Source organism: Vulpes lagopus, chromosome 17, assembly GCF_018345385.1.
Source record: "Vulpes lagopus strain Blue_001 chromosome 17, ASM1834538v1, whole genome shotgun sequence".
Lineage (NCBI taxonomy): Eukaryota > Metazoa > Chordata > Mammalia > Carnivora > Canidae > Vulpes > Vulpes lagopus.
The window spans coordinates 22,353,328-22,366,625 of NC_054840.1; positions in this window are offsets into that span (position 1 = coordinate 22,353,328).

Here is a 13,298-nt window from a genome sequence, read left to right on the forward strand (position 1 = left end):
TCTCTCATGAATAAATAAATAAAATATTTTTAGAAAAAAAGTAGACATTGCCTTCCTATGTGACCTTGGGCAGGTCCTCTCTTCTCTCTGGTCCTCAGTTTCTCCACCAGTAATATGAAGGTACCCCATACTGTGCTACTATGCTCTTCTTATATAACGCCCTCCCCATCTGTGGTCCAGTTTGTGGCCTCAGGTCTATGTCAGTCTTGCCCCTCTCTTCATCCTTTTCCTGCCCCAGCTGCTCAGATTTCCCACCTTCGATGTAGGAATAAATAGCACTTATTCTTTTTAATTGTTAAATTAAAGATAAAAGGAAGCAGTACATGCCAAGTGCCTGACTCATAGTAAATACTCAGAAAATATTTGATTCCTGCCCCTTTGCTCCTTCCCTTCCAATAGAGCAGAACTCACCCTGAGTTGCTCCACCCTCTGCCCCCATCCCCATGCCCCGCCCCTGTGATAGTCTCACCGTGCAAAGCAAGAAGCAAGGTTGAACACACAGGTTCCTAGCTTCCTTAGAACAGTTGTTTTCACACTTTGAGTGCATCCAAATTACCTGGGGGAGCTTGTTAAAATGCAGATGGCTGGCCTCTCTCTCTCTCTCTCTCTCTCTCTCTCTCTCGGGAGTTCTCTTTCAGTAGGTCTGGTGCAGGACTTCAGAGAACGTGGGACTCCAGAAAGTTCTCAGGTGATGCTGCTGCTGACATGAGTTTCTTTGCAAACACAGAGGATGGCTCCACCCCCCATGGTGCAGAGGAAATCAGAGGGATCTTGGCCCTAAGGGATGGAACAAGGAAGTTAAGCCAAGGAGAAAGAAATGCAGGTTTAGGGAAGGTGACAGCTGGGATGGGCTCTGGGACATCAGAGCAGGGGCTTTTCCTGAGGAAGGCTAGGGAGAAAAATTGCTTCAGTTTTTCCTTCCCCCCTCTTTCCACCCAGAATAAAGCACTGTCCCCAACACCCCACACTCCAGAGCCAAGTAAGGTCAGGACTCAGGCTGAAGGGCTGACTGCGAAAGCAGAGGGAGGAAGAGACTGAAAATCTCCAAAGCCGGGGACACACAAGCTGAAAGGAAAGTGGAAATGTAGTCAATTCCAGACTGGTTTATAGGGGAACATTCCTGGGTGGTTTCGGGGGAACTGCGTAAGTAGAAGGTTGCCTGTGGCTGTGTTTGTCAACACTCATGTGCTCTAGCGGCAAGTGAGATAGAAGATGAAGGAGAAGGAGAAGAGGAGGAAGAAGGGAAAAAAAAGAAAAAGAAAAAGAAAAAGAAAAAGAAAAAGAAAAAGAAAAAGAAAGAAAAAAGAAGCATGTAACTGTTTTTAAGGACTTAAGTAAGTGCCCAGCCCTGGGCTGAGCACTGTACACATTTTGACTCCATGAAGTAGCCATAACTCCCCTTCACACAGGGTAACTATTCCCAGGTTATGCAGGTACCCACACCAGCTGATGCCTGACCTTAGACTGCTCTCTCCACTGGTTTACTGCCTCATGACATCCCGGGCTTTATCAGCCCCTACAACCTGTGTGAATTTGGCCAAATCAATATTTCTGAGACCCAGTTTCTTTGCTAGATAAAAAACAAAAACAAAAAACAAAAAAAAATTGACATCAAGTACTGTCTAAAAGGCTTTGAAGGACAGAGAGAACAGTCAAGTAAAACTACAAAGTGAAATGCAGGTTGTTGTGTGTCTCCACCACCCAACTAAAGGCCAATAGTAATGACCATGACCTCTGATATGCAGGACGGTAACCACTTAGAGGTCTTATGTTTGGTTCTGGACACCACTGGGTTAACATTTTCATCCTGTTGTAAGCAAAACTATTACTCACCAGTGTAACTAGTGTTTCATTATTACTAATTCCAAAACCATTACGCCACGGAGCCAGAGTTTAAAAAGAATTTAATTGAAGACCAAAACATGCCCAGTAGCAGTGCCTGTTTTATAAATAATTTCTGCTCCAAATTCTAGCTTCGTATAAAAGTTTTTTGTGTATATTTCGATTTTTTTAGTGTGTGGTATACAATGTTTTCATCATATTTCTGTGCAAAATCCTGAGTATTCAGAAAATAATAACAGCCATAATAGTTTTTCTCATTTTTAGTAGTGCTTAATGGTAGGCTGAATGATGACTCCTATCCCACAAGGAAATAGGCTCTGGCAAGATACATGGGATGCTCAAGTTCTTAGAGCTGTGTCTACCCCTCCAGGTAGTGTGGGTACAGACACAGAACTCCTCATTTCACCCCATGCTACTTTCACAAAATACTTGAGAAAAGAACATGCCACTCTACCCTATACCAATAACCTATCCTTCCACACAACAAGCTCTCCTTTCATACATGTGGATTAGCCATCAGAACCAAGACAATGTCAGAGTTGGAAGGGGCTTGAAGATTGTTGTAAGGATTAACATAAGGTATAAATTTCTGAGAAGTCAGAACAGCCTAAGTTCACACTGCCAGAAGGGGTTAGGAGCCTCCTCCACCATCCTCAGGCCACAGAGATCTGAAGAGGAGGTGTTTACCCCACCAGTCCCAGAACCCTGCTAGGAAGGGGTGCTGAGTCAGGACACACTCAATCCTGCCCATCAAACCATGAATTCTCGGTTTGCGGCTGTCAAGCACTGAAGGGGGCTTCTAGAACATCAGAATGTAAAACCTATACAGTTATTCTGGAGACCTCTAAATTTTCAAATATGTCATTGAATTAATAGTCCATTTATAGAATTATCAATTGGTGCAGCTGAATGAGATCCCAAATAATCTATTTTTCAAATGGGAGTACTAAAGTTCAAAGACCAAATGTGACTTGTTCAAAGCCACGTATATTTCACTGTGACAAAGATAGGAATTAGTAACAAGTACTCAAATTTAAAACTATGCACCAGGCATGGGGCTAAGAGATGCCCATGCAGCATACCGTATAATGCTTACAAGAAATGAAGAATGGAGGGAGTAGATGGTTCTTCTCCATGGTCAAGCACTTAGGAAGTAGCATAGTCTGGATTCACAGCCAGGTCTGTCAGGCTACAAGCTCATGTCTCCAACTCCATGCACTACTGCCTCTCATGATATTCTGATTTATAATAAGAAATACATATTTGGTTTTCATGCACATTTCTGGCACAGAGCTCCCAAGATCTTTGGAATCTTCCAGGTGATAAATTATACAGATGTCTTTTGTTATGCTACTGAGATGACTTTTGAACCCCACATAAGGATGGGGGCTGGTTTTCAGGGAAACCAACTGGGTGATTAGAGAGTTGAAACTTTTTTAATATTTATTTATTTAGGAACACCTGGGTGACTCAGTTGGTTAAGCATCTGTCTTTAGCCTTGGTCATGATTCCAGGGACCTGGAATCAAGCCCCGGATCAGAGTTCTTGCTCAGTGGGGAATCTGCTTTTCCCTCTGACTCCCCCATCTTGTGGTCATGCTCGCTCTCTCTCTCTCTCTCTCTCTCTCTCTCTCTAATAGATAAATAAATCTTTTTTAAAAGATTTTATTTATTTACTTATTTATTTACTAAAATTTATTGGAGAGAGAGAGAATGAGGGGGAAGGGGCAGAGGGAGAGGATCCTCAAGCAGACTCTCTGCTGAGCGTGGAGTCCCATGTGAGGCTCAATCCCCTGACCCATGAGATCACAACCTGAGCCAAAGCCAAGAGTCATTCGTTCAAACAACTGAGACACCCAGTTGCCCCAGAGGGTTGGAACTTAGTCCCATCTCCTGACCTCAGGGAGGAGATAGGGGCTTAATGTTGAATCAATTGTCAATGGCCAATAATTCAATCAACCATGTCTATGTAATGAGGCCTTCATAAAGAACCCAAAAGGATAGGGTTTAGAAAACTTCCAAGTTGATGAGATTTGGAGAAAACAGTGTGCTCAGAGAGGGCATGAGAATTTCATGACCTTTCCCCCTATCTTGTTCTATGTATCTCTTCTATCCAATTGTTCCTGAGTTACAACCTTTTATAATAAGCTGATACCCTAGTAAGTAAACTGTTTCTCTGACTTCTGAGCTCCTATAGCAAATTAATCAAACCAGAGGAGGGAATCATGGGGACTTTTGATTTAGAGCCAATTGGTCAGAAGTATAAGTAAAAACCTAGACTAGTAATTGGCACCCTTGGTTGAAGGAGGTTGTTGGAACCTCCAATCTATAGCTGGTTGAACAGAAGCACAGGTGACAACCTGGACTTGTGATTGGCATCTGAAGTGTGAGGATAGAGGTGCAGTCTCATAGGTATATTCTGTCAAAATTGAGTTGAATTGGGTGCCAGGGTGGTTCAGTCCATTAAGTGTCTGCCTTTGGCTCAGGTCATGATCCCAGGGTGCTGAGATTGAGCCTCATTTTGGGCTCCTGCTCAGCAAGGAGTCTGCTCCTCCTCCTGCCCCCCTCCTGCTCATGCTCTCTCTCTCCTCTTCTTTCTCTCTCAAATAAATGAATAAAATTCTTAAAAAAAAAAAAACAATTGAGTTGAATTGAGTTGCTTGGTGGCATAGGGGGAAGCCCCTTCTCCACACTTCGGAATTACGTATAGGAACCCAAATTACTGCTCAATCTGTGTTCAGTAAGAATCACTGATGGGCATTGTGGAGTATAAATTGGAAATTGCAAGTCTGGAAAAATGAAATCCAGTTCAAAGATGCTCACAAATTTCCCAGTGACATAGTGAGGGCTTGAACCAGACAGCAGAAGAGGAATGATGAGTCGGGGCATCTGCCCTATTCTCTGGTGAGACCTGGCATGAATGTTAACATGAAGATAAATGCTACCATCCACAGAGAAATCCCTATAGCCCACAGTCTTTGTTCTTGGAAAGAGATATGAGCTGTGACCAGGTTGGTTAAGGGTATTCATGACCTTTCTCTAAACATCATAGCATGGACCTGGAGTACATTTCAGAAACAGCTTTGAGCCAGGACTTAGTGAAATGCACTAATATAGATGAATCCATTTTTTAAATTCCTCAAACCAAGGAGGATGAAAATAATATAAACCCATCAAGGACATTCTTGTGGACATCTTCACCTGGATCCAATACCTGGATCCAATGGGGTCTTTCTGAAATGTCCATTCCAGTACTGTTTCTAATATTCATTCTGACAGTCTTTTATTGATTAAACACATGTTTATCATGTGTTTAGATTTAAATAGATTATTTAAATCTATTTAGGAGTGTGAAGCACTCCTAAATATGTGAAGCACTGTACAAGTCACCAGGGGATACAGCAATAATACAGTTATAAGTATTTTACTCAAGAAGCTGTATGTATAGTAAAAAGTATAAATTCAGGGGTGACCGGGTGGTGCAGTTCGTTAAGCATCTGACTCTTGATTTCAGCTCATGTCATGATCCCAGGGTCCTGAGATAAAGCCAAGTCCAGTTCCATCCTTAGCTCAGAGTCTTCTTGGGATTCTCTTTCCATTTCCTTGCCCCTCCCACTTCTGCTCTCTCTCTCTCTCTCTCTCTCTCTCTCAATATCTCTCTCTCTAAAATGAATAAATAAATCTAAAAAAAGAAAGTATAAAATACACTTTTTAGATATAAATGACTGAAACACAAGATAGAGCTACATGACTTCAGAGGATATGCAGAATGGCTCTGAAAGTTGAAAGAAAGACACTTCTAGCTGAAGAGGTATGAGGAAAGGGGCAGTCAGAAAGGCTTCTTGGACAGATGACTAATAAGAGAATGATTTAGAGGATTCTCAAGTATGTTCACTCTGTATCTCCTAGATTCTCCAGGAAAACCCAAAAGAGTGGACTAAAATTATTATTATTACCATCTTACTACTATTGTCATATTATAGAGAGGGGACTGAGTTGCAGTAAGCTTATTTCTCAAGTTCACACCACCAGAAAAAGTAATAAAGACAGGACTAAAACCCTGATCTGCTCCCCATCCCACTAACTGGTTTGGCCATGTCCCTGAGGATATGTGGGAAAGGCTCCTTTATACATTGTAAGTCCCCATCCCAAATCCCTGAATAGCTGGTTTTATAGACCATTTCCCAGGCTCTAGGAATTACTTTGGGCTGGACTTAACCAACCAGCTGTGTTGTGGAGCTTTGTTGATCATACTCTCTATAAGTTTGTCTCTGGGGAGTTGTTCGGATTCACAGGGCTCCGGGAGTTTCCTGTTGAGACTATTGTCCTGGAAAGAATCTGGAATGACTCTTAAATGACTTGATCTTTTCTCAGAAATACAAGCATGAGGCATTTCCAGGAGTGTGTACCCACATGTCTTCTATTTTTCTTGATAGATAGTGGAATATTAAGGTTAATATTAGAAATTCCAAAGTCACATGAATAACGTCACTCTTCCACTTGACAGGCATATGACATTGGATAACTTACCTAATGTCCCTGAGCTTCAGTCTCCAAATGTGTACAATGCAAATAATAATAATAATACTTAATTCAGAGGGTGACATATAGTAAGTGCCTAATATATGTGACTTGTCATTTTAATTGTGCCTCTCTTCACCTTCAAAATAATACTTTCTATTTCCAGTGAAAGTATATTTTAAAAACAAGGGCAAAATAGAGGTGCCAGGGTGGTTCAGTTGGTCGGGTGTCCAACTCTTGATTTTGGCTCAGGTCATGATCCTGAGGTCATGAGATCAAGCCTGAGGTTTGGCTCTGCACTGACTGGGGAGTCTACTTGGGATTCTCTCTCTCCCTCTGGCCCTCCCCTGCTGCTCTAAATAAATGAATAAATGAAAATAAAGGCAAAATAAAGACTTATAGATAAAAAAATTTGAAAGACTTGATTACCAGCAGATCCACACTAAATGAAATGTTATAGGAACTCCATCATACAGAATGAAAGTTATACCAAATGGAAATAGGGATCTACACAAAGGAATGAAGAGTATTGGAAACGGTTAAAAAAGAGGGAGTGAGTTCTTTTATTATTTAAATCTATTTAAAATGTAATCATCTTTTAAAAATAAAATAATAAAGTAATACCAATGTATATTTATAACATATGTATAAGGAACATTATTGACAATAGCAGGTTAGTGACAAAAAGAGGAAAATGAAAGTGTATTATCATAAGGTTCTAATACTTGAATCTGTATGATATCACTGGAAGGTAAACTGTGATAAGTGAAACCTTAAACCAACCAGTAAAATAGCAAAACAAAAAAATTATATCTTATAAGCTAATAACAAAAGAAATAAAATTAAGTTATAGCACATACACTAATTCTAATATAAATTAATCTAAAAGCAAGAAAAACAAAAAACAGGTGGGATAAACAGAATACAGAGTGATATGATACACTCAAACTCACCCACGTTGATAATCACATTAAACATAAATGATCTAGGGCATTTATAGGGCATTTAGTAGCGGGAAGGAGAGGGAGAAGCAGGCTCCATGCACCGGGAGCCTGATGTGGGATTCCCTGGGTGGCTCAGTGGGTTAAGCATCTGCATTTGGCTCAGGTTATGATCCCAGAGTCCTGGGATGGAGCCCTGTGTCAGGCTCCCTCCTCACCAGAGGAATCTGCTTCTCCCTCTCCTTCCCGCTACTCATGCTCTCTCTCACTCTCTCTCTCAAATAAATAAATGCTATCTTTTTTTTTAATTTTTATTTATTTATGATAGTCACAGAGAGAGAGAGAGAGGCAGAGACACAGGCAGAGGGAGAAACAGGCTCCATGCACCGGGAGCCCGACGTGGGATTCGATCCCGGGTCTCCACGATCGCGCCCTGGGCCAAAGGCAGGCGCCAAACTGCTGCGCCACCCAGGGATCCCTAAATGCTATCTTTTTAAAAAAGATTTTAGAAAATGTAAATTATCTAAATATAAAAGATATATATATATACACACACGTATATATATATACATATATATGTGTGTATATATATATATATATATATCTTTTCCTGTGGTATATCTTTTTACTTTTTATTTTTAACCTACTTCTATCTTTGTATTTAAAATATGTTTCTTATAAGCAGTATAACTTTAGTTCTTGTTTTTTATTTAACTTACATTTCAGTCTTTCAATTTTGGGCTGGCTCTGTGGGTGGAATGTGTGACTCTTGATTTCAGGGTCATGAGTTCAAGTTTCATGTTGGGTGTAGAGCTTAAAAAAATAAAAATCAATCAATAAATAAAATAAAGCTGGAATGGCTATATTAATATGAGACAAAGTAGATTTCGGAGCCAAGAATATAACCAGGAATAAAGAAAGTCATAATGGTAAATGAAAGTATTCATTGATAAAGAGGCTGTGGAAATCCTAGTGTTATATACCTAATAAAGGAGTTTTAAAATACATGAAGCAAAAATTAATGGAACTACAAGGAGAAATACAAAAAATGGCAACTATAGTTAGTGATATCAATACTCCTCCCTAAATAGTTGATGAGAATAGGCACACAGGAAATCAGTAAGGATATGGAACACTCAAATAAGATAATTAGGCAATTTGACATTTAAAGACAACTTCACTCAAGCACAGCAGAATATACATTCCTTTCAAGTATACATGGAACATTTTCCAAGATAAACTATATTTCAGGCCTATAATAATCTCAATATATTTAAAAATGGTTCAAGTCATACAAACTAGATTATTTGATCAAAATGGAATTAAATTTAAAATTAATAACAGAATGATTTCTAGAAAGTCATCAAATATTTTGAATCTAAATAATACATTTCTCTATAACCAGGATTCAAAAAATAAAACGTTGAATGAAATGAAAACATAACACATAGAAATTTGTGGTATGGTACCAAAGCAGTACTTAGGGGGAAATTTATAGCACTAAAGATCAAACCAAAATCAAACTCAAAGTAGACAGAACAAAGGAAATAGTAAAGATCAGAGAAAAAATCAGTGAAATCTAAAACAGAAATATAATGGAAAAATATCAATGAAACCAAAAGTAGTTTCTTTGAGGAGGTAATAAAATTGACAAATTTTAATATAGACTGATCAGGACAAAAAGAGCAAAATTATAAATTACCAAATTCAGGAATGAAAGAGATGATATTACTTAACTTTTAAAAATATTAACAGCATAATAGCAGAATATTGTGAACAATGTTATTCAATGAGTTTGTCAATATAGACAAAATATTTGTGTTGAAAAAGACAAACTACCAAAGTTTACTCAAGATGAAATAGGTAATCTAAATAGCCCTATATCTATTTTTAAAAATTGAATTTGTGGTTAAAAATCTTCTCACAAAGGAGAAGGGGGGGGTAGCAGACTTTGATCACCTCACTGGCCAATTCTACTAAAGACTTAAGGAAGAAATATTATCAATTCTACATAAACTCTTCCAGAAAATTGAAGAAGAGGGAATACTTTTCAAGTCACTGTGAGCCCATGTTTTGCTGATGTTACAAGAAAACCAGACAAAAATGTCATAAGAAATCTTCAGAGCAATATCCTTCATAACCATGGACACAAAAATTTTCAATAGACTTTTAGCAAAAATATGAAAATATGGAAAAAAAGAATAATATATCATGACGTAGAATTTCAGGAATGCAAAACTAATTTTCTGGAAAAATCAAGAAAATAAACCAATGGAATTTACCAAGTTAAGAAATTACAAATGAAACATCATATGATCATCTCAATAAATGGAAAATAAAAACAATTGATGAAGTCCAACTGCCATTTCCTGAAAGAAACTCTTAGCACAGTAGGAATAGAAGAAAACTTCCTCAGCCGGATAAGGGGACGATTATAAAAAACTTACAGTAAATATCTTATTCTATGGTGAAGGGTCGGGTGTCTTCTCCCTAAGATCAAGAGTGAGACATTTATTTTTACACTTCTATTACATGTGTATGTTATTATACTTCTGGTTCCAGCCAGTGTAACAAAGCAAGGAAAAGAAATAGAAGGCATCTAGATTAGAAAAGAAGCTAAACTCTCTTTATTCTCTTGATGATATGATCATCTATGTAGAAAACCTGAGGAATCTTAAATTTTAAAAAACTACTAGAATTAACATGTGAATTCAGCAAGGTTGCAGGATATAAGATCAATATATACAAAATGAATCGTATTTTTAGAATATTAATAAGCAATCAGAAATTATAATAAAAATCACTTACGATAAAATCAAAATTTATGAAATACTTAGAGATAAATATGACAATACATAGAAAGGAACTATTTATTTAAAACAATAAAACATCACTGTGAGAAATTAAAGAACTATATAAATGAAAAAGATATATTTGTGGGTCAGAACATTCAATATACTTAAGATGTCAATTCTCCTCAAATTCATTTACAGATACAACACAATCCCAGTCAAAATCCCAGCAAGTTTGTTGGTAGAAATTGACAAACTCTTTCTAAAACAATTTTGAAAAAGAACAAGGTTTGAGAACTAATACTACATGATGTCCAGTCTTTTTCTACAGCTACAGAAATCAAGACACTGTGGTATTGGCATGAAGACCAAAAAATAGAGAAATGAAACAGAATTGAGAGGGCAGAAATAGATCCACACATACAGGACAACTGACAAAGATGCAAAGACAAATCAGCAGAGAAAGAATTCCTTTTAACAAAACATGCTAGAACGTTGGATATCTAGGGATACCTGAGTGGTTCAGTGGCTATAAGAAATCTTCAGAGCAATATTCAGAGCCTTCGGCCCAAGGCATGATCTCTGGGTCCTGGTATCAAGTCCCACATAGGGTTGCCTGTGAGGAGCTTGCTTTTCCTGCCTATGTCTCTGCCTCCCTCTCTCTCTGTGTCTCTCGTGAATAAATAGATAAAATCCTAAAAAAAAAAAAAATTGGATATCTGAATATTTTTAAAAATTAACTTCAACTTATCTCTCATGCCATATATAACAACAATCCATTCAATATGAGTCATAGACCTAACTATAAACCTAAACCTGTAAAAACTCTAGAAGAAAACGGGGAAAAAAATCATTGTGACTGATGGACCGAATGATTGTGCTCCACTCCCAAATTCATGTTAAAGTACTACCTCTAGTGTGATGGTGCTTGGAGAAGGGGCCTTTGGGAGATAATTAGGATCAGATGAGATCATGAGGGTAGGACCCTCATGATGGGATCAGTGCTCTTATAAGAAAAAACACCATAAAGCTTGCATCCCTTCTCTTTCCTCCATGTGAGGGCATAGCAAAAAAATAAAAAAATAAAAATAAAAAAAAAAAACTAGTCTGCAAGCCAGGAAGAGGGCCCTCACCAGGAACCAAATCTGCTGCCACCTTGATTTTGGACTTTGCAGCTTCTAGAATTATGAAAAATAAATGTGTATTATTTACAACCCAGCATATGGTACTTCAGTATGCCAACACTTGGGTTAAGCAAAGACTTCCTTGACATGACACCAAGAGCATGATTCAGAGGGAAAACGATTTATAAATTGTACTTATCAAAATTAAGAGCTTTTTTCTGTAAGACACTAAGATATTGAAAAGACAAGTCATAAACTAGGGAAAATTTTTGCAGATCCTGTATCTGATAATAGACTTGTGTATATAATGGGCTTGGTGCATATAAAGAACTCAGTAATCAAAAAACAAAGTATATGATTGAAAAAACAGACAAAACTTTTGAACACTTTACCGAAGTAGATATATATATAACAAACAAATAAATATCCTCAAAATCACTATTAGGGAAATGCAAATTAAAATCCAGTGAGATGCCTCTAAAAACACATGAGAATAGGTAAAGTTAAAAAGACTGACCTTACCAAGTTTTAGCAAGCATGTGGCACAACTTTGGAAAACCATCAGGGTCTTAAAACAGTAGACTTAAACCTTCCATATGACCCAGCCATTCCACTCCTAAGAATGTACCCAGAGAAATGAAAGCATGTTTCCAAACAAACACAAGTATGTGAATGCTCATAGCAGCTTTATTTTTAATAGCTAAAACCTGGAAACAATACATATATCCATAATGAGTGAATGGATAAACAAACTATGGCTTATGAACGAATGATACATGCAACCTGGGTGAATGACAAAATAATTACACTGAGTGAAAGAAGCCAGACAACTATGAGTACATAATGTACAATTTCATTTGCATAAAATTGTAGAAAATGCAAGCTCAGATGTACTGACAGAGAGTAGCTCAGTTTTTCCCTAGGGAGGCAGGGACAAGATAGAGGGGAAGGAGAGATTGCAAAGGGACACAAGGAACTTTTGAGGATGATGGAAATGTTCATTATCTTGATTATAGTGATGATTTCAGAGATACATATGTCAAAGCTTATCAGATTGCACACATTCAATTTGTATAGTTTACTGGATGTCAATCATACCTCAATAAAACTGTCTTAAAAATAAAATAATATGGGGCGCCTGGGTGGCTCAGTCAGTTAAGTGTCCAACTTATGATTTCAGCTCAGGTCACGATCTCAGGGTTTTGAGGCTGAGGCCCACATCAGGCTTCACACTCAGCATGGAGTCTGCTTGGGATTCTATCCCTCTCCCTCCACCCCTTCCCCACCTCTCTCTCTCTCTCTCTCTTAAAAAATAAAATAAGCTACTGAGAAAGTAGGAGCATGAACATGTCAAAGACAATTATTTATTGAACGATGAATAATTTCTCCTTTAAAAAAATCAGACTCTAAGGTTGGAAGAGTACTTTGAGTTCATTCTAGATGAATCCTCTGCTTTTGCAGATGAGAACAAATATGAAACTCAGAAAAGAGCAACATGTCCAGAGTTGCACAGATAACAGGTATTTGGTGATAGTGCTCTTCTCATTAAGCCATCTTGTGGTAGAGAAATTGCAAGGAGTAGACTTCAAAAATGTTTTATTAGGAAAATTTCCATGCATACCTAATATTAAAGAGAACTACGTGAAGAATTGAAATAGAGACTAAAAAGTAAGCCCCTATCTCTACTATATTGCCTCACTATTTACACCCTAATTTTCTGTTTCCTCATCTCTAAAATGGAGCTAGCATTAACAAACTTGTGAAGATTGAATATGAGAATGCATATGATGCCTGGCACATAGCGCATGCTCAACAATGGTCAGTATCAATCAATTACTGGTTGCGCACCATCCCTCCATCACTGGTTTTCCCACTTCACAGTTTGCCGTTTCTATAGCCCTTGCTCTTCCTTCAGCCTGTCGATATCCTGCTCATGATCCTTCTACTCTTACTTCCCATGGATACTAATAATTGTTACTATAGGTTGAGTCCTGTAAAGGGACAGCGTTTTGCAGGTGGTTTAAAGATATTACCAAGTTTTTAATCACTGTTCCTATAAATACCCAGGTATAGGAAAAT